The sequence below is a fragment of the Myotis yumanensis genome, unplaced genomic scaffold (genome assembly GCF_028538775.1).
Source record: "Myotis yumanensis isolate MYYU_CA2020_CCGP unplaced genomic scaffold, mMyoYum1.0.hap1 SCAF_5, whole genome shotgun sequence".
In the NCBI taxonomy this organism is placed as follows: domain Eukaryota; kingdom Metazoa; phylum Chordata; class Mammalia; order Chiroptera; family Vespertilionidae; genus Myotis; species Myotis yumanensis.
The window spans coordinates 49874104-49896814 of NW_027223756.1; the positions used below are offsets into that span (position 1 = coordinate 49874104).

General features: G+C 38.5%; 1 protein-coding gene across 7 annotated transcripts in view; it reads right to left on the reverse strand.

The window, feature by feature from the left end:
- INPP4B (inositol polyphosphate-4-phosphatase type II B) overlaps positions 1–22711 on the reverse strand; it is a 593476-nt gene that overhangs the window by 223854 nt on the left and 346911 nt on the right. The gene's annotated exons all lie outside the window — the stretch shown is intronic.

Below are 22711 nucleotides of genomic sequence, written 5' to 3' on the forward strand. Positions count from 1 at the left end.
AAGAAATGCTAAAGGGACTGGTGTAAAAAGAAGAAATATCAAGCTCAGAAAGAAAACAGCCACACACACACACACAAAAAGAAATGGCTACAAACAAATACCTTTCAATAATAACTTTAAATGTAAATGGACTAAATGCTCCAACCAAAAGACATCGAGTGGCTGAATGGATAAAAAAACATGACCCATACATCTGCTGTCTACAAGAGACCCACCTCATTAGAAGGGACTCACACAGACTGAAAGTGAAGGGATGGAAAAATATCTTTCACGCAAATGGAAAGGAAAAGAAAGCTGGGGTAGCAATACTTATATCTGACAAAGTACATCTCAAAGTGAAGGCCATAACCAGAGATAAGGAAGGCCACTTCATAATACTAAAGGGATCAATACAACAAGAAGATATAACCCTGGTAAACATATATGCACCCAATGCAGGAGCACCCACATACATAAGAAAACTTCTGGAAGATATCAGGGGAGAGATCGACAACAATACAATCATAGTAGGGGACTTTAATACACCACTGACATCACTGGATAAATCCGCTAGACAAAAACTCAGCAAAGAAACAGCAATCCTAAATGACTCACTAGATCAGATGGACTTAATTGACATCTTCAGAACACTTCACCCCACAGCTGCGGAATATACATTCCTCTCAGGTGCTCATGGGACATATTCAAAAATAGACCACATATTGGGTCACAAGCAAAGTCTCCACAAATTCAAGAAGATTGAAATCATAAAAAGCTTCTTCGCAGACCACGATGGCATAATGTTAGAAATAAACTACAATAAAAACAACCCAAAATACTCAAACACTTGGAAGCTGAATAGCATGTTATTAAATATTGATTGGGTTACCGATGACATCAAAGAAGAAATTAAAAACATCCTGGACACTAATGACAATGAAAACACAACAATCCAAAACCTCTGGGACACAATGAAAGCAGTCCTGAGAGGGAAGTTTATAGCTCTACAGGCCTATCTCAAAAAACAAGAAAAAATGGTAGTCAATCATCTAACTCTACAACTCAAAGAATTAGAAAGAGAGCAACAAGAAAACCCCAGAGTGAGCAGAAGGAAGGAGATAATAAAGATTAGAGCAGAAATCAATGAAATAGAGACCAAAAAAACAATACAGAAAATCAATGAAACCAAGAGCTGGTTCTTTGAAAGGATAAACAAGATTGACAAACCCCTAGCCAGGCTCACCAAGAAGCAAAGAGAGAGGTCCCAAATAAACCAAATCAGAAATGATAGAGGCGAAATAACAACAGACCCCACAGAAATACAAATGATTGTTAAACAATACTACGAGCAACTCTACTCCAACAAACTGGACAACCTGGAGGAAATGGACAAATTCCTAGAAAAATACAACATTCCAAAACTCAATCAGGAAGAATCTAAAAACCTCAATAGGCCAATAACTATGGAAGAAATTGAAGCAGTCATCAGAAAGCTTCCAGCAAACAAAAGCCCAGGGCCAGACGGCTTCACAGGGGAGTTCTACCAAACATTCAAGGAAGAACTAAAACCTACCCTCCTCAGACTACTACAAAAAATTCAAGAGGAAGGAACGCTTCCAAGCTCATTCTATGAAGCCAGCATCACCCTAATACCAAAACCAGGTAAAGACATCACAATGAAAGAGAATTACAGGCCAATATCCCTCATGAACATAGATGCCAAAATCCTCAACAAAATCTTAGCAAATCGGATCCAGCAGTACATCAGAAGGATCATACACCATGACCAAGTAGGATTCATCCCAGAGATGCAAGGATGGTACAACATCCGTAAATCAATAAATGTGATACATCACATAAACAAATTGAAAGAAAAAAACCACATGGTCATATCAATTGATGCAGAAAAAGCATTCGACAAAATCCAACACCCATTTTTGATAAAAACTCTCAGAAAGGTGGGAATAGAAGGATCATACCTCAACATAATAAAAGCCATATATGACAGGCCCACTGCCAACATCATACTCAATGGACAAAAACTAACACCATTTCCCCTAAGAACAGGAACAAGACAGGGATGCCCACTCTCACCACTCCTGTTCAACATAGTACTGGAAGTATTAGCCATTGCAATTAGGCAAGAAGAAGGAATAAAAGGCATCCAAATTGGAAAAGAGGAAGTAAAACTGTCCTTATTTGCAGATGACATGATATTATACATACAAAACCCTAGAGACTCCATCAAAAAGCTACTAGACTTAATACATGAATTTGGCAATGTAGCAGGATACAAAATTAACCCCAAGAAATCTGAGGCATTTCTATACACCAACAGTGAACTTTCAGAAAGGGAGATCAGAAAAACAATCCCATTTACCATCGCACCAAAAAAATTAAGATACCTAGGAATAAACTTAACTAAAGAGGTTAAAGACCTCTACTCAGAAAACTACAGGACGTTGAAAAAAGAGATAGAGGAAGACATAAACAGATGGAAGAACATACCATGTTCTTGGATTGGTAGAATCAACATCATTAAAATGTCCATACTACCCAAAGCAATCTATACATTCAACGCACTTCCCATTAAAATACCAATGGCCTTCTTCAAAGATCTAGAACGAACTCTCCAAAAATTCATCTGGAATAAAAAAAGACCCCGAATAGCTGCAACGATCCTGAGAAAGAACAAAGTAGGTGGGATCTCAATGCCAGATATCAAGCTGTATTACAAAGCCACTGTTCTCAAAACTGCCTGGTACTGGCACAAGAACAGACATATAGATCAGTGGAATAGAATAGAGAGTCCAGAAATTAGCCCGAACCAATATGCTCAATTAATTTTTGACAAAGGAGGCATGAACATACAATGGAGCCAAGATAGTCTCTTCAATAAATGGTGTTGGGAAAATTGGACAGACATATGCAAGAAAATGAAACTAGACCACCAACTTACACCATACACAAGAATAAACTCAAAATGGATAAAGGACTTAAATGTACGACAGGAAACCATAAAAATCCTAGAAGAATACAAAGGCAACAAAATCTCAGACATATGCCAAAACAATTTCTTCACTGATACAGCTCCTAGGGCAGTTGAAACTAAAGAGAAACTGAACAAATGGGACTACATCAAAATAAAAAGCTTCTGCACAGCAAAAGAAACCATCAACAAAACAACAAGAAAACCCACCTCGTGGGAAAACATATTTGCCAACGTCATATCTGATAAGGGCTTAATCTCCAAAATTTATAGGGAACTCATACAACTTAACAAAAAGAAGATAAACAATCCAATCAAAAAATGGGCAAAGGATCTAAATAGACACCTTTCAAAAGAGGACATTCAGAAAGCCAAGAGACATATGAAAACATGCTCAAAGTCACTAATCATCCGAGAGATGCAAATCAAAACAACAATGAGGTACCATCTCACACCTGTCAGAATGGCCATCATCAACAAATCAACAAACGACAAGTGCTGGAGAGGATGTGGAGAAAAAGGAACACTTGTGCACTGCTGGTGGGAATGCAGACTGGTGCAGCCACTATGGAAGGCAGTATGGAGGTTCCTCAAAAAATTGGAAATGGAACTCCCATTTGACCCTGTGATCCCACTACTAGGAATATATCCCAAGAAACCAGAAACACCTATCAGAAAGGATATATGCACCCAGATGTTCATAGCAGCACAATTCACCATAGCTAAGATCTGGAAACAGCCTAAGTGCCCATCAGTAGATGAATGGATTAGAAAACTGTGGTACATCTACACGATGGAATACTATGCTGCTGTTAAAAAGAAGGAACTCCTACCATTTGCAACATCATGGATGGAACTGGAGAGCATTATGCTAAGTGAAACAAGCCAGTCAATGAAGGAAAAATACCACATGATCTCACTCATTCATGGATAATAAAGACCATTACAAACTTTTGAACAATAATAGATACAGAGGCAGAGCTGCCTCAAACTGATTGTCAAACTGCAGTGGGAAGGCCAGAGAGAGTTGGGGGGCAGGAGGGAGGGGAGTAAGAGATCAACCGAAGGACTTGTATGCATGCATATAAGCATAACTAATGGACATAAGACACTGGGGGGTAAGGGAGGGTAGTGGTTTGTCAAGGGCGGGGGGGGGAAAAAGGATACTTATGTAATACCCTTTGTAATACTTTAAGAGGAAAATAAAAAAAAAAAAAAAAAAAAATTATTAATTGTTTATCTGAAATTCAAATTTAAAAAAAAAAAAAAAAAAAAAAAAAAAAAAAAAACAACAAAAACACAAACTTGAGTGGACTGCTTCCTACTGTTTGCTTGGGGCCCAGGTTGCTTCTCTTCCCGAGCTTCAGCTTCCAGCTTCGGGCCTGTTCTTTTTCTAGTCCTAACTACCTTGTGTTCACTTCTCACCATATCTTATCTCAACTATCTTACTCTTTAGAATTAAGTCATTAATAATAGAATTGATTTTCTTCCTCAGAACCCCAAGTTTCCCAAGAATGCCTTAAGGATGTCTTTGCTTTCCATATGCCAGAAGGAGAGAAATACGGATGCAAATCTAATGGATATTTACTGTAGAATCACACTTCCTGTTATGCTATTCATGTTTAAATTTTCAACCATGAAATGCAATCTGAAGTTTAAAAACAGTGGCTTTCAACACCCTTGGGAGACATGCAGAGTCAATCATAAAACTGCAGAACATGAAGAATAGAGTCAATTGACTTTTAAAAAGTCGTTAATCTATTTTTATCAGAAAGAAAACTGCATGATTATATACACATACAGTTTAATAAGTACAAATTATCACCAGTGTAACCACCACCTGTGGAAGAAATAACTCAGCCAGCAACCTAGAAAACCTCCTTTTTGAGCCTTCCCCCAATACAACCCAATGGTTACTTCACCACAGTAACCATTGTCCTTTTGTAATGATGTCCTTTCTTTTCCTTATAGTTTTACGACCCCAGACTGCACCTGTACACAGAGTGTGGGTTTTCTTTTTGTCTATCTTTTCACTTAACATAAAATACAGAAATACTGTATGTATTTCTTTGTCTTGCTTTGTTTACTCAACACATTTTTGAGATTTATCCAAGTTGTTGCATGGAGCTAAGGTTCATTTATTTTCATTGCCAGATAGTAATTTCTTGTAGGACGATACCACAATTTATTTATCCCTATTACTACTGATGAATATTTGGATTATTTCCACATATTGGCTGGAATGAACTGGAATGAACTGCTGCTTTGAGATTCTTATACATATTTCTGGAGCACAAGTACAAATCACTTTTGAGGGGAACTGCCCAGGAGAGGAACTGTAGGGTCTTTAGAGATCACATCTTCAACTGGACCAGAATGCAAAACAGTGCTTCAAAATGGTTATATCATTTACTGTCAACCATATGAAAATCACACATATATTTTTATACTTGAAACTATTCAACATTTTAATGTTTTTCAACTGTTGATATGCAATTATATCTCATTTAACATTTCTCCGCCTACTATTAATGAGAATGATTCTCAAATGTGTACCAGTCACTTGAATGTTCTTTTTGGTGAAGTGCTAGTTTAAGTAGTTTGTTCTTTTTTTTATAGTTGTCTTATTTTTGTTGATGTAGGGGTGGCTTTCTTTTTTGTCTGTTAATCCTCACCTGAGGATATTTTTCCATTGATTTTTAGAGAAAGTGGAAGTGGGGGAAAGAGGGGGAGAGAGAGGAGACAGAAACATCTATTTGAGAGAGACACATTGATTGGTTGCCTCCTGCACTCACCCCAACTGAGGCTGTGAATCAAACCTGCAACCCAGGCAGGTGTCCTTGATCAGGAATCGAACCCTTAACCCTTTGGTGTGAGGGCTGTTGCCCCAACTACTGAGAAACACCAGACAGGGCTATAGGGGTGGCTTTATACTTTTTTAAAAATACTGATTTTGAAAGCGAGAAAGAGGAAGGGAGAGAGAAATACTGATTTGTTGTTCCACTTTTTAATTCATTCAATGGTTGATTCTTGCGTTCTTCCCTGACTGCGGGAGCCAACCTAAAACCTTGGTGTATCCGGACTAATCTCCAACCAACTGAGCTACCAAGCCAGGGCTAGATATTTTACATATTTTATAGATACAATAGGTCTTTGTCCTTTGTAATTTATATGTGTGGCAGATAATTTCCCACACTCGACAACTTGTCTTTTCACTCTTTCTATGGTTCTTTTTTCACCTGACTCTCTTAAACGTCCACATTTGAAAACATATGACAACGTGAGGGAAAAGAACTATATAATCATACACCTTTAAAAGACGATGTCTCAAGAATGTATCCAATATCATTATCCCCAATTTTGCATCCTAGAAGTGATCTGTCAGCACTTGCTGTATCATCCTAAAATTGCCTATGTGTTACTTTGCAAATGCTTTCAAGTCTCTCCATGTGTCTGGAACCTTCCCTTTCACAGAATCCTAACATCTAGGCACTGACCTATATATCTAACAAATACTCTAATAAAACCCCAATTGATTAAGTGCCACTGGAGAGAATAGCCATCTGACGGTCCTAGTAAATTAGAATTGCAGAAAACTTCGAAAGAAAATAACATATCCTGCTTGGAGAAATCTCCTCATTTGCCTTGACATAGGCCCAACAAATGCGGGACTTTTGTTTTGTTTTGTTTTGTCCTGCCTTTCTCATTCAACAAAACAAGGGTCTCAAAGCCTTTTAAAATGCCTCATAAGTATTAAATATTTGTTATTAATCAATTCTGATTATCACAACCCAGAGAAAAACTTGCATTTCAAATATTCTAATTTCCATACATTGCAATTTGTGCCAAATCCTATTTGTTCCTCCAGATCCTACTTTGCCTTCTGCCTCTGAGCTCTGTGTACTGCATCAAGCAGCGTCCTTGTCCTGTGACTGTCAGCTGGGGTTTGACAGAGGGACCTTGGCAGCAGTTTGGGGGGCCCGAAAGGGACAGGGAGGTGGGGCTATGCATGCCTTTTATTCCTTTCCTGCCAGGTAGCTTCTGGTTGGCCATGTCCTTTCACCAAACTGGCCTTCTCCATGCAAGGCCCTCTGTTTTCTGAAAGCTGCTCCCCCTTCTCTCTCTTGGGCCCAGGAGTGATAATAGCCCTATCATTATTAAACCAGGTTACTGTGCTACCCTTTGCAAACAGGCCCTTTGTAAATAAACCCTCCTGGAATTATCCTCATTTGCAAGTGCCATCTGTTTCCTATTGGGACTGTGGCTGATACAGGTTTAATAGCCATGCTTGTGAGCAAAAAAGAGAAGCAAAACAAAGCATTAAGGTAGATTACCGAAAGTGCTGCCTTCCTGAGCTCCTATGTGCAGCACACAGAAGCAAAGTCCTCTTTTCTATGGAGCTAATGGCATAATCAGGGAACACAGAAATTATGTTGGGCCCTGGGAATATAATAAACAATGAAGAACAAAATTATTCTTCCCTTGGAAGGACAGGTTCTTTATACCAGGACTAAGTTGTAGACCCTAATCATTACCTGCAGCTGCAGCCTGAAAGCACTGAGTGAAGCGCTCCCCTCACACAACAACACTTTGCACCCTCTTCTCGAGCTTATTCATTCTCACTGCGGCATTTTGAAATATTATTTAGTGCAGGAAAGTGAATTATGTTTCCATGACCCCATGAATCCTGGATCTGAATGTCATTCAGTGTGGGGTTTTTTTCCCCTTTTCTTATTGTGTTTTTTTCTCTTTTCCTAAAGTAAAAAAGGCAGTTCAGCTGATGCTTATGTATCTATTAGAGGCCCAGTGCACAAAATTCATGCACAGGTTCGGTCTCTAGGCCTGGCCTGCGACTGAAGCACTAGCATCTGACGTCTGGGCCCTGGGCAGCACCTGTGACCCTGCTCACATCCGCCTCGGCCTGGCACCGCCCATTCACATGCTCCACAATCCTGCCGTGGCCCCGCTTTTGTTGGGGCCCATCAGAGCTGGCAGCACCTCCACTGCTGCCTGTTACCAGTGCCACGTTGCTGATTCCCACCATGTTCCACGCTGCCCCCTGGTGGTCAGCGCATGTCATAGCGAGCGGTCAAACTCACGGTCTGCCGGTGGAACAACCGCCCGAGGGGACAATTTGCGTATTAGGCTTTTATTATGTAATATTCCCCATTGTACAGCTCTCTTATTTTCTCATGCTTTGTGATAGTATTCAATAACAAAAATTTCTCTTATTTGTAGTTCATGCAAAACTAAAAAAGCAATCATTAAACTGGAAAAAAACGGAACAACAAATTATAACTAGTTACACAAATACATGCCTCAGGATGCTACAAAGAAATGTTTTTGTTTCTCAGCTACAAGACTGTTTTTAAGGAAAAGCCTTATTACTTATATACTATGGAAATGAAAGTCCCTCCAAACTAGGGTAATTTAATACAACAAAAAGCACATCAAATGGAGAGATTTTATTAACTGAAATTACTAAGTGGAAATGCATATGGTGTATCTGATGAAGGACATATGGTGGGGCCACTGAGGCAGCCTCATTTCCAATATTTCCATAGAAAAAGATCAGAAAGGCTTAGTTGCCGGATGTCTTGAAAGACCTCAGGGTGGCTCTCATGGCCCCTGCCCCCTGGTGTCCCTGCCCTGTGTAATCCCCTTGCCTTGGGTGTGGACAACACCTGTGACTTACCTCTAACCTAGAATATGGCATAGTAATGATAGAATATTACTCTTGAGATTGTTATATTGCATGGCAAAGGTGCTAAGATGCTGGCCTGTGATTACATTATGTTACATAAGGTGTTTTTAGCAGATTGCAGCCAGAGACCCTTCTTGTATGGAGTAAATGGCCATGTTGGAGAAGCTCCCAGGCAAGAATCTGAAGTCAAGAAACTTCAAGTCAAATGCTGGCAAATATCGAAGGCCCACAGTCATACAGCCAGAAGGAACCAGAGTCCGCCAAGAACTGGAATCAATAAGGATCGACTCTGCTCCACTTGGCAGCCTAGCCAAGACCTTGTTTGCAGACTCTGGGTACTCAGCTAAGCCCAAATCCTAACCCAGAGAATTATGTATTGCTTTAAGGTGCTAAATTTGCGATGATTTGTTATACACTTCTCTAGCCCTCAGATTCCTTGCATGTAAAATAGAAATGATACAACTTCCAGAGTGGTTGCAAACTTTAAATGCAATACTGTGTCCAACGCACACTTCCTAGGACCAAGCTCTCAGAAAGCTCCCCAAAATTGGTAGCAACAAAGATTACTACTGGTATAGTAGAAAGTTAAATCTCAGAATAGTGAATACAAGATGAGGTCTCAGAAAGAGGTGAGTTCTACTAATGTTAATAGCGAAGATGCAATCAAGTAGAGTAATGATTAACCAAAAACTTAACAAATTTGGGACTAGCACTAAACAAAATCGAGAAATGGAAGACATTGGTCTTGCGCGCCCTCCTCTTATCCTTTCAAGTCCTCCCCACCTTCCTCCTACACCAGGGGTGGGCAAACTTTTTGAATCGAGGGCCACAATGGGTTCTTAAACTGGACCGGAGGGCCGGAACAAAAGCATGGATGGAGTGTTTGTGTGAACTAATATAAATTCAAAGTAAATATCATTACATAAAAGGGTATGGTCTTTTTTTTTTTTTTTAGTTTTACTCATTTCAAACGGGCCGGATCCGGCCCGTGGGCCGTAGTTTGCCCACGGCTGTCCTACACTCTCTCGGCTCTCAGGTTTCTCCTAGCAGTGGAGATTGTTGAGGATTGGGAAATCTATTTTTTTAAAATATATTTTATTGATTTTTTTTACAGAGCAGAAGGGAGAGGGATAGAGAGTTAGAAACATCGATCAGCTGCCTCCTGCACACTCCCTACTGGGGATGTGCCCACAACCAAGGTACATGCCCTTGACTGGAATCGAACCTGGGACCCTTCAGTCCGCAGGCCAACGCTCTATCCATTGAGCCAAACAGGTTAGGGCTGGGAAATCTATTTTAAGGTAGGTATTCTCATAATCGCTTATGCCACACCAGAAACACAACTGCCTCTTCTGCCCGAATATAAAAATTGTTGCGGCTTTTTTGCACGTGTTCAATTAAAATTACAGAGAAATGTTTTTAAGAACGTGAACATTTTTATAATATATAACAATTCAGAAACAGAATTCATACATTGCCAAAAGAGCATTCATGTTACTTAATAGCAGTCTGAACTACTTTTCTTACTGCCTGGATCTCTGAAACTGAGCTTTATTTATGATTCTCATTTTGATTTCAGATCATTTTAATTACCCATAAAGAGCAAGTACCAACACTGAATGGGTTACTACTTATGTTGATGCTTTTAAAGCTAGAATAGCTAGTGGCCTCATTACAAAGGTTCTATAAACCATGTCTATATGTGCGTGCTATCATAAAATAAATTGGATAGAAAACCTATTATTAGTGGAGAAATGCAAAGCAAAGAATAACTAGTACTTTAAGAGTATCGAGTACAAATCAATGTCACTAACTTAAAAGTATAAAATTTCATCCACCCCTCAGTTTCATTAGAAGAAAAATCATCAGTGAGGAGATGAAGGATTTCATTTCTATCCTGTCCATTCAACCATCTGAATGAGAAGAAATTTGAATATTAATAGCATGGTAACTGGAGTGAAACATTTTTGTGGTTTCAATTTATTCCTATAAGGCAAACAGGATGTTTTCCAACATAACCACTCAAACAGGAACCACTGAAATTGATAACCTAACTGGTCAATTAACCAGACATCTCACGAACAGAATAGACTACATGGCCCATTCTAAAGGGTATAGTTCATATTTTGTAGTGACAAAGATATTGATATCCTGGAGATGGAGGAATTGACGAATATAGGACATTTATCTAATGGATGTATGTACATCCTTTGCTTCTGAGTTCACATAAATTCCTATACCTGTGAAGGCTTTAAAAACACCTGCAAATTTGTAATAAATCAAACTAATATAAATTGGCCTTTCACTAAACTGAGGAATTGGAGTTTTGCCTGTTTTTTTAAAAATATGAATTCCATAATCAGAGTTCCTAGCTGACTGAACAGAATAATGACTAATAGCTCCAAAACCACTCCAGTTACCTTTTATGCCAACTTTTATTTACCCTGTAGTCTGATTTATTTACCGCCTCAACAACTAGAATACTAAGTTCAAATAGTTATCAGCGATAGCTCATATCACTGATTAATTGTAAATTTGGCCAAAGCACCTCATCTCTTTGACCCTTTGTCTCTAGTAAAAGAGAGAAACTATTCTTTACTCTTTTCCTTTGTTTAGAGACTCAGATGTGAGACTACATGTGAAAACACATTGAGAACAGGAAGGCACTATACAAACTTAATATAAGGCCATTATAAAGATTAATACTACATTTCTGGCTCACAGGTAGCTTACTGAGTATCACTTTGCTAAGTAATTAAGCTGCAACTTAATAACATAAACAATGAGATTTCCTGTGCTTTCAAGATGTCATCATTTACCTGTTTTTAATATTGAATGTGCTTTGGTTATCTTTCTAATAATCGCTAGACATTAATTTTAATCCATTTCCTTATATAAAACTAGAGGCCCGGTGCATGAAATTCATGGACTGGGTGGGGGGGGGGGGGTCCCTCAGCTTGGCCTGTGCCCTCTCGCAGTCCGGGACCCCTCGAGGGGATGTCACAGTAATTCATATTTAATTTAGTAATGATCAAAAGAACCAGAATCGCCCTGTGGGGAGCAGGCATAAACTGGCAGTCGGACATCCCCTCACAGTCCAGGACCTCTCACTCCTTACTGCCCACCTGCTCACTGCTCCTTACCGCTTGGCTCACTGCTCCTTAGTGCTGCTGCGGAGGCGGGAAAGGCCCCTGCCACTGCCACTGCACTAGCCAGCGTGAGCCCGGTTTCTGGCTGAAGAGCGCTCCCCCTATGGGAATGCACTGACCACCAGGGGGCAGCTCCTGCGTTGGGGATCTGCCCCCTGGTGGTCAGTGAGCATCATAGCAACCAGTCGTTCTGGTCGTTCCACCACAGCTGTCACTTAGGCTTTTATTATATAGATTATATAGATAGCCCCACCTCTCTTGTGAAGGGTATCATGCATTTAAAGAGAAATAAACACAGAAAGAAGAAAAATCTTTGCAGATGGGAAAGAGAGCATTAGTCTCCTTACCAGAAATATAATATAGCCAGATCCAGTCTGTAAAACAGGGAACCCAAGGGGGAGGTTAGAAAATATTTTTAAATAAAGTGTTGTATAGACCCTCTACTCGAACGACAAGGTTTAGCAACCCAAACGATGGCACTCTAGTGGGGAAAATAGATGTGGCAAATTTTCCTATTTCCATCATGCCTATCCCCAGGTAGCTGGCAACAATATTGCTTCTACCAGGTGTAAATTTGCAAGAATGGAAAAAGATATCAGCTAGAGCAAGAAAAATCAACTCTTTTACAGCTCTACACTCATCAGTCACCCAAGAAACAAGGATATAACTTTTTTGACAAGATGATAAACACTCACATCACTGAAGATGTTGATAGTTTTTCTTTAAAACATAAAGATGTGAAATAATCCTTAATTTCCACATTTTTTTGCCATTTTGTGTCATTCAGTTAGCACACAACACTATTTTCTCTAGGTGGAGTCCTTTAAAATAAAACATTGTTCTCTTGGTGTCGATCATCTCATTTGATTTGTATGGAAGTGTTTTATAAGCTCTCCTTAAATTATTCTAAGCTAACTTTGCTTGGCTCTACTTATTTCTATGCAGTCTTAAATTCACAACTTAATAACACTGAAGTGCACCTAAATCACTTATATTTAGGAAAATATGCACAATAATAAATTCTTTATGGCGGTATCTATGCATTGCAAAATCATAATGTCATTCTTTAGTAGAAAAAGAAACATTATATAGCCACAGACATACTTATAACTAATTAAATTATATTACAAGACACACTAAAGGTGATAAATCTCTTGAATAAAGAAGGCATTTCTTGGTTAAAAGGATCTGTATTCACTATCACATAACTCTTTCCTCATTTTTTAAAATGCCAGAGTGTTTTTGTGTGGGGGAATAATAGTTGGAAAATCAAGTGTTTGAAAAAAAAGTGATAAAAATGTACAGAGAAATATATGACATACATTCATTCATAGAGGTGTGACAGTAGACAGCTATGGGTAAAGGAATGTGGTTACATACTCAAAGCACATAGACGTTTGGATCAGAAATGGTATATATGCATACAAATATTGAACCATGAATCACAGCCACATTAATTAGAAAGGGTAGAATCTGAGCAGAGGTAGATAATGCAGTGAATTCAAGTCAAACTTAAAAAGCCCAGTTCCAGTGGTCTTCACAGGAAAACAGCCACAGTAATGCATATTTAATTTAGCAATGATCAAAAAACCAGAATGGTCAAAGAAAATAGAGGGTGTATGCTTACATAGATTTAGGGTTTACAACTGTCCATTTTCTCTATAATTGCTAATACTTCGCCTTCCTTAGTGTATACATAGCCTAGTGAGTGAACTTTCGGGTAAATGGCTTCTAGATCTTTTGTCTTCTATTATGTGATTGTGGAAGTCTGGGAAACTGTTTTTTATCTCAGCTGTCTACCTAAGTTTGCTGATGTAAAAATACAGTAGCAACTCATTTAAGTCATGCATATATAGTCAGGACAACAAGAAAATGGAATTGTAGGAAGAAACAACAGTAGAAATAGCTCTCATTTATCAGACTGCATTATCATCATCTTATGGTGCTGAGCTGGGCACTTAATTTAAATAGGCATGATCTCTGCAGCCTAGGAATTTATGAACTAAAACATAAATAACACACTCTTGTTCCTTTGCAAGAGAAGAACAGAGATCTGCCCTGCGGGCTTGCTAATTAAATCCACACATTTAAACTCTAGGATAAACTGGTCATTAGCTTTACTTCACTTTTCTCCTTTTTAACTCTTGCCCTCTGTCACCCCATAATTTAAAAAGATTTGGGGGACAAAAAACTTATAGAAGGAATTAAAAAAAAGGCAAATAATCTCAATCATTAAATAACATGAACAACAGACACTGAAATGGGACTAAAAAAAAAGTGACATATTGATGATGTGGGAAAGGATAAAAGTCTCTTTCATTAACCAAACTGGCATCCAAATAAACAAAGACGGTAAGAGAGATGATCTGGATGAACAAAGATAATAAATAATGGTACATTAAAGTGAAGAACAAAAGAGGAATAAAATTAAAAAAAAAAAATTAAAAGAGATGGTTTGGGAGCTGTTTAGCAAAATAAATTGTCCTACATGGAATTATGGCTCTAGCAACTCAGTAAAACAAACAAACATTAATTTAAGCTTACACTGTCTAAATAATTGAAATATTTGGTTTAAATTGGATCTTTTAACATTTTTAAAAAATACATTCTTATTGATTTTTATAGAGAGAGGAAGGGAGAGGGAGAAAGAAGAGAGAAACATGGATCAGCTGCATCCTGCACAACCTCTACTGGGGACTGAGCCCACAATCTCGGCATGTGCTTTGACCAAGCATCAAATCTGTGATCTCTCAGTGCATGTGAAGACGCTCAACCAACTGAGACACAATAGCCAGGGACTTTTTAGCATCTATAATAATAAAAGCATAATATACTAATTAGACTGGACATCCTTTCGGACGAAGCCAGGGCTACAAGGGAAGCCCGGGTTCTGGGTACCAGAGGGAAGCCAGTGCTGGCAGCTGGGTGAAAGGAAGGCCTACTCTTAAATGAATTTCATGCATTGGGCATCTAGTTTTTATATAAAGGTACAATGTTAAGTAGCAGTAGCATAAAAGTGCTAAATGACAGGCAGAGCAAATCCCCAAATGAAGGTTCCCAATTAGAAGTGACATAAAAGGTAGGGCCTGGTATCTCTAACCTCCATAGCATTGCCCAGGTTTAGTTTCATGACTGATCCAGATGAAACAGGTAAAGATAACAGGCTCAACTAAATTATATGGTTACTTTAATTGTTCATTTCACTCTATGTAGATACAGTCAGTCCTCCCTTACTAAGAACATTGAAGCAATCTTTCTGTTAATAAATGTGTGGTCATAAAATGCCTAGATAAGCAACAATGTTTTCAAAATGTGAAGACTGAATTTTGATAATTGATTTCATCACACTGAATGCCATTCCCTTGTATGGTAAATAATCTATTTTCAAATTAACCAAGTGAGTGCTTAAATAAAAGATTGATATCATTTTAATTCAACTTTAAAAAGATATTCAACATATCAGAAGCCCAGCCTTACCTTCAACCAGGGAGACCTTGGAAACCTCCCGGGACCCTACAACCACATCACCCAGGGACTAGCTGCCTCATCTGCGAACCCACAATATACCAAGACTCCAGCTTCTCCGGCCACAGGCACCTAAAATGTTTGTCCAGGGGGAGACAAAGCGGCGCCGAATAGGTGGCTGGGTCCTGCACCTTCTCACAGAGCAGATAGAAGAAACAGCTGAATCGAACAACATCCACCCGGAATTGGTGAATTAAACACAGCTGGTGAGGCAATCTGTGGTCAGAAAGGTCAGAGATCATGTAGAGAGAGCTCTGCCTCCTCAGATTCAGCTGGGTGTTCGTTGTTTGCATATTTTGGATTAGTTGTTGTTTGCCTTCATCGCAGAGTGTTTGTTTGCATTTTTTTTGTATTAGCTGTTGGTTTTTTGGAGTTTTCTCCCCATATACATATATTTTTCCCCCTTCTTTTTTCTTCTCTTTTTTTCTCTCTTACATTTTTTCCTTTTCTCAATATCATTTTTGCACTCTTTTTTCTTCCCTAATTCTCTTTTCTCTGGTGGTCACCTTTATTTGGGGTTATTGGTATAGTGAATACATTTGTGTTTGGTGCCCTGTGCGTTGTGTCTTGTCATGTTGTATTTTGTGCCTTTAAGTCAACACAGGAGAGAGAGAGCTACATAACCAGACAACCTGAAAGGAGTGAACATGGGGAGACAAAGAAACAGCCCCCACATGAACAAAAAGGAGGAATCACCGGAAAAGGAAATAAACAAAATGTAGGCAAGCAATATGTCAGAGAAAGAATTTAGAGCAATGGTCATAAGGATGCTAAGAAGGATGGAAGACAAATTCAACAATATGTGTAAGAACCAAGAGGAAATGAAGAAGAACCAAGAAGAAATGAAAAATCACATTGCTGAAATAAAGAACACAAGAGAAAGCATCAACAATAGACTAGAAGAAGCAGAGGACCACATCAGTGAGCTAGAAGACAAGGTAAAAAAAATACCCAAGCACAGCAGCAACTGGAAAAGAAAACTTAAAAAACAGGAGGAGACCCTAAGGAAACTTTGGGACAACACGAAACAAAACAACATCCACATAATAGGGGTCCCAGAAGGAGAGGTAACTGAGCAAGGAATAGAAAACCTGTTTGAAGAAATAATGACAGAAAACTTCCCTGATATTGGGAGGAAGAAAAAACTCACACAAATCCAAGAAGCTCACAGAGTCCCAACCAGGATGAACCCAAAAAGACACATTATAATTTAATTGGCAAACACCAACGACAAAGTAAGAATCTTAAAGGCTGCCAGAGAGAGACAGAAAGTTACCTTCAAGGGATCTCCCATCACACTATTGACTGATTTCTCAACAGAAACACATCAGGCCAGAAGGAAATGAAATGAAATATACAAAGTCATGCAAAGAAAGGGCCTGAATCCAAGAATACTGTACCCAACAAGGCTATCAATCAAAGTTGAGGGTGAAATCAGGAGCTTCACAGACAAAAAAGGACTAAGGGAGTTTATTACCACCAAACCAGCAATGCAAGAAATGCTAAAGGGACTGCTGTAAAAAGAAGAAATAGGAAGTGAAGAAGGAACACAGGCATAAAGAATAAAAATGGTGATAAACAAGTACCTATCAATAATAACTTTAAATGTAAATGGATTAAATGCCCCAATCAAAAGACACAGGGTAGCTGAGAGGATAAAAAAACATGACCCATATATCTGCTGTCTACAGGAGACCACCTGAGAATAAAGGACTCACACAGACTGAGGGTGAAGGGATGGGAAAAGGTTTTTCAGGCAAATGGAAATGAAAAAAAGCCGTGGTAGCAATACATATATCTGACAAATTAGACCTCAAAGTGAAGGCCATAATAAGAGATAAGGAAGGCCACTTCATAAAACTAAAGGGAGCCATTCAACAAGAAGATATAACTCTGGTAAACATATGTGCACCCAATACAGGAGCACCCAAATATATAAAAAAAACTTCTAGAGGATATCAAGGAAGATATTGACAGCAATACAGTCATAGTAGAGGAATTTAATACCCCACTAACACCACTGGATAAATCCTCTAAACAAAAAATCAGCAAAGAAACATCAATCCTAAATGGCTCACTAGATCAGATGAAATTAATTGACATCTTCAGATAATTTCACCCCAATGCCATAGACTATACATTCTTCTCAAGTGCATATGGGTCATTTTCAAAGACAGACCACATATTGGGACAAAGGCAAAGTCTCTTTAAATTCAAGAAGATAGAAATCACATCAAGCATCTTCTCAGATCACAATGGCATTAAATTAGAAATCAACTACAATAAAAACAATGAAAAAAATCAAACACCTGGAGGCTAAATATTAGTATGCTATTAAACAATGATTGGGTTATCAAAGAGATCAAAGAAGAAATAAAAAGTATCATGGTAACAAACGACAATGAAAACACAACAATCCAAAAATCTATGGGACACAGTGAAAGCAGTCTTGAGAGGGAAGTTCATAGCTCTACAGGCCTACCTCAAAAAAACAAGAAAAAATGACAATAAATTATCTAACCCTACAACTCAAAGAGTTAGAAAGAGAGCAACAAGAAAAGCCCAGCATAAACAGAAGGAAGGAAATAATAAAGATCAGAGCAGAAATAAATGACAGAAAGACCAAAAAAACAATACAAAAGATTAACAAAACCAAGAGCTGGTTCTTTGAAAGGATAAACAAGATTGATGAACCTTTAGCCAGGCTCACTAAGAAGCAAAGAGAGAGGACCCAAATAAACAAAATCAGAAATGAAAGAGGTGAAGTAACAACCAGTCCCACAGAAATACAAAGGATTATGAAAAAATACTATGAACAACTCTATTCCAATAAAATGGACAACATAGATGAAATGGACATATTCTTAGAAAAATACAAGCTCCCAAAACTCAATCAGGAAGAATAAAAAAACCTGAATAGGCCTATAACTACTGAAGAAATTGAAGCAGTGATCAAAGACCTTCCAGCAAAGAAAAGCCCTGGTCAAGACAGCTTTACTGGGCAGTGGTATCAAGCATTCAAAGAAGAACTAAAACCTATCCTCCTCAGACTATTCTAAAAATTTTAAAAGGAAGCAACACTTCCAAGCTCTTTCTATGAAGCCAGCATTACCCTAATTCCAAAACCAGATAAAGACACCACAAAAAAGAGAACTACAGGCCAATATCCTTGATGAACATAGATGCTAAAATCCTCAACAAAATTCTGGCAAATCAGATTCAGCATTACATTATAAAGATATACAACATGACCAAGTGGGATTTATTCCGGGGATACAAGGATGGTACAATATCCACAAATCAATAAATGTGATACATCACATAAACAGATTGAGAGACAAAAATCACATAATCATATCAATCGATGAAGAAAAAGCATTTGACAAAATCAAACATCCTTTCTTGATAAAAACTCTCAGCAAAGTGGGAATACAGGGATCATATCTCAACATAATAAAAGCCTTATATGACAAACCTACAGCCAACATCATACCCAACTGGCAAAAACTAAACTCATTTCCTCTGAGAACGGGAACAAGACAGGGATGCCCACTTTCACCACTCCTGTTCGATGTAGTACTGGAAGTGCTAGCCATAGCGAACAGACAAGAAGAAGAAATAAAAGGCATCCGATTTTGGAAAAGAAGAAGTAAAACTGGCCTTATTTGCAGATAACATGATACTATACATAGAAAACTCCCAAAGACTCCATAAAAAAACTACTAGTCCTAATAAATGAATTTGGCAATGTAGCAGGATACAAAATTAACACCCAGAAATGTATGGCCTTTACATACACCAATAATGAACTCACAGAAAGAGAAATGAAGCAAACAATCCCATTTACCATTGCAGCAAAATTTAAGATACCTAGGAATAAACTTAACAAAGGAGGTAAAAGACTGATACTTGGAAAACTATAAGACATTGAAAAAAGAGATAGAGGAAGACATAAACAGATGGAAGAACATACCATGTTCATGGATTGATAGAATCAACATCATTAAAATGTCCATACTACCCAAAGCAATCTATAGATTCAATGCAATCCCCATTAAAATACCAATGGCATACTTCAAAGATCTAGAACAAACTCTCCAAAAATTCATTTAGAATAAAAAAAGACCCCAAATAGCCACAGCAATCTGAAAAAGAACAAAGTTGGAAGGATCACAATACCAGATATCAAGCTATATTACCAAGCCACGGTTCTTAAAACTGCCTGGTACTGGTATAAGAACAGACTTATAGACCAAGGGAACATATAGAGACATACAGAGAACCCAGAAATGGACCCAAGCCATTATGCTCAATTAATATTTGACAAAGGAGGCAAGAGCATACAATGGAATCAAGACAGTCTTTAATAAATGGTGTTGGGAAATTTGGTCAGATACATGCAAAAAAATGAAATTAGATCACCAACTTACACTATACACAAAAACAAACTCAAAATGGCTAAAGGACTTAAATGTAAGACAGGAGACCACAAAAATCCTACAAGACTCCATAGGCAGCACAATAGCAGACCTATGTCGTAGGAATATCTTTACAGACACAGCTCTTAGGGCAATGGAGACTAAGGAGAAAATAAACAAATGGGACTACATCAAAATAAAAAGCTTCTGCACAACAAAACAACAAGAAAGTCCACTGCATGGGAGAATATATTTGCCAATGCTATTTCAGATAAGGTTTTAATCTACAAAATTTACAGAGGACTCATACAACTTAACAAAAGGAAGATAAACAACCCAATCAAAAAATGGGCAAAGAACCTAAATAGACACTTTTTGAAAGAGGACATACAGAAGGCTGAGAGCATATGAAAACATGCTCAAAGTCACTAATTATCTGAGAGATGCAAATCAAAACAACAATGAGATACCATCTCATACCTGTCAGAATGGCTATCACCAACAAATCAAAAAACGACAAGTGCTGGTGAGGATCTAGAGAAAAAGGAACCCTGGTGCACTGCTGGTGGGAATGCAGACTGGTGCAACCACTGTGGAAGACAGTACGGACTTTCCTCAAAAAGTTAAAAATGGAACTCCCATTTGACCCAGTAATCCCATCCCTAGGACTATGTAGGGAGCGGCTATAGGGTTAAGCCTCGGACTGACCTATTGGCAAAGCCACAAACAAGTCCCAGCTTAGAGGGCACAGCCCTCTTAGCATAATTAAGCTTGACCTTATGATACTCCCTAGATCTTATCTGGGTAGCTAATGGGCTGTCGGAGGTCCAGCAAGTGCTGCCAAAATAAGTGAAACTCACAAGAATATTGTAACTACGGTGACCACTACCTTGTTTATCTCTGGCTATAAAATAAAGGCTCAGCTTGCTAGCAGTCTGGGTCTCTCTCTGTGGCCTTAGCCAGGCACAGAAAGATCCACCTAGATCCAGCTTATTCTCTTCGTCTGTCTTTTCTACATCCTTCGCTGCCGCCCCCTCCCCTCCCCCCCCAGGCTCGCGGAACCCTTGGCTGAGCTGGCCTGCCACAGGACTATATCCCAAGAAACCAGAAACACCAATCAGAAAGGATATATGCACCCCTATGTTTATAGCAGCACAATTTACAATAGCTAAGATTTGGAAACAACCTAAGTGCCCATCAGTAGATGAGTGGATTAAAAAACTGTGGTACATCCACACAATGGATACTATGCTGCTATAAAAAGAAGGAACTTTTACCATTTGCAACAACATGGATGGAACTGAGAGAGCATTATGCTAAGTGAAATAAGCCAGTTGGAGAAAGATAAATATCACATGATCTCACTCATATGTGGGATATAATGATCAACATAATTTGATGAACAAGAATAGATCCAGAGACAAATGGCAGGAGAGGTGTGGAAGGGGGTGGGGGGCGGTTAGAGAGCAACCAATGGACTTGTATGCATGTGTATTAGCATAACCAATGGACACAGACACTGGGGTGGTAGGGGCTTTCCTGGGGTGGGAATGGCTCGTGGGAGGAGGAGTTCAAGAGGGGAAAAAGGAGACATATGTAAAACTTTAGACAATAAAGGGGAAAAAAAAAGAACAAAAAAAAAGATATTCAACAAATAGCTATTGCATACTTACTATGTGCCAGCCACGGGGACCAAAATTTTTCACCCAACTGCTTAATAGGATAACACAGAGAGTGTTAAAGAACCAGGGCTAGTAGGCATTAGTTTTCAGATGAAAATGCCATCTGAAAAATGCCATATATTCCAATTACCTGATTATTATTTGGCCAGTGCTCTGAGGGGGAAGTGTGGCCTCCTCATTGGGAATCATCCACAGTGTTACATCGTGGCTGACCATATGAAGATAGAGTAAGCCAAGTCAATATTGGTTTGATCACCTCCCACAGGGGTCAAAAAACTCACAATAAACTTAATATATTTACCTTTTGCTGAATTAGCAAAGATACTATTGTGTTTGTTTAATTTCCAAATTGGAAATATCAAAATAAAAAATATTAAAAATCAATAAAAACATTATTACAAATAACCCACTAATTAAAATATCTGAGTGAATACTTTCAATGTGGACTTTTCTCCTGAGGCCTCTCTGATACCACAATATAGAAGACTGAAAATGAAATATGAAAGAATATATGAGACAAAGAGGGGGTCCACTAGGTAATTGTTTTTTCTAGATTTAGGTGCATGTATAACAGCAGAGGTGGTTCAGAAAAGTGGGACAATCTTCCATAAAGAGAAGGAAGGGTCTCAGCACACACACCCCACCTCGAGGTTAAGTATTTACACCCTAAATCACAACAATTTCATGATACCCTGAGGGAAAGAGAGAGGATTCAGGGAACTATAATTGTCAGAAACATGACAGAACATCTGAATGGGACAATCTGTAAACTCTGCTACATAAATTATAAGACAAAATCAGAGCTCCATTATGTGACCTATCTCCAAAATATACATCAATAACAAAGATAAACTATGAGCTCCAACTTGTGAATGATAACATTCTTCCATCCTGAAGCCTTTGCTTACACTATGGCGGGGATGGGGGGTGCAGGGGGTAGAGAAAGGGCATTAATATGAGGAGGGGCCATTGAAAAAAGACCTATGTGAACTCTAGAGGTCACCAAGGAAGAGCCTTTGTTTCCATTGGCCTCTACATTAATTGTTCCATTATTAATTCTCTTGGATTAATAAGAGGATAAGAAATGGGTTGACTTTTGCCATTTTAATGAAGTTAAAATAATCACCACCTAGTCACTTCACAGCATTTGGTCTCATTTAGAAAAATATTTTCTTCTGGTATATTTTACCTTAGAGGAAGAATCATTAACCAGTCAACTTTTGAACCCAGATTGTGGACCCAAATTGGGTTGAACCTGGAGCCCC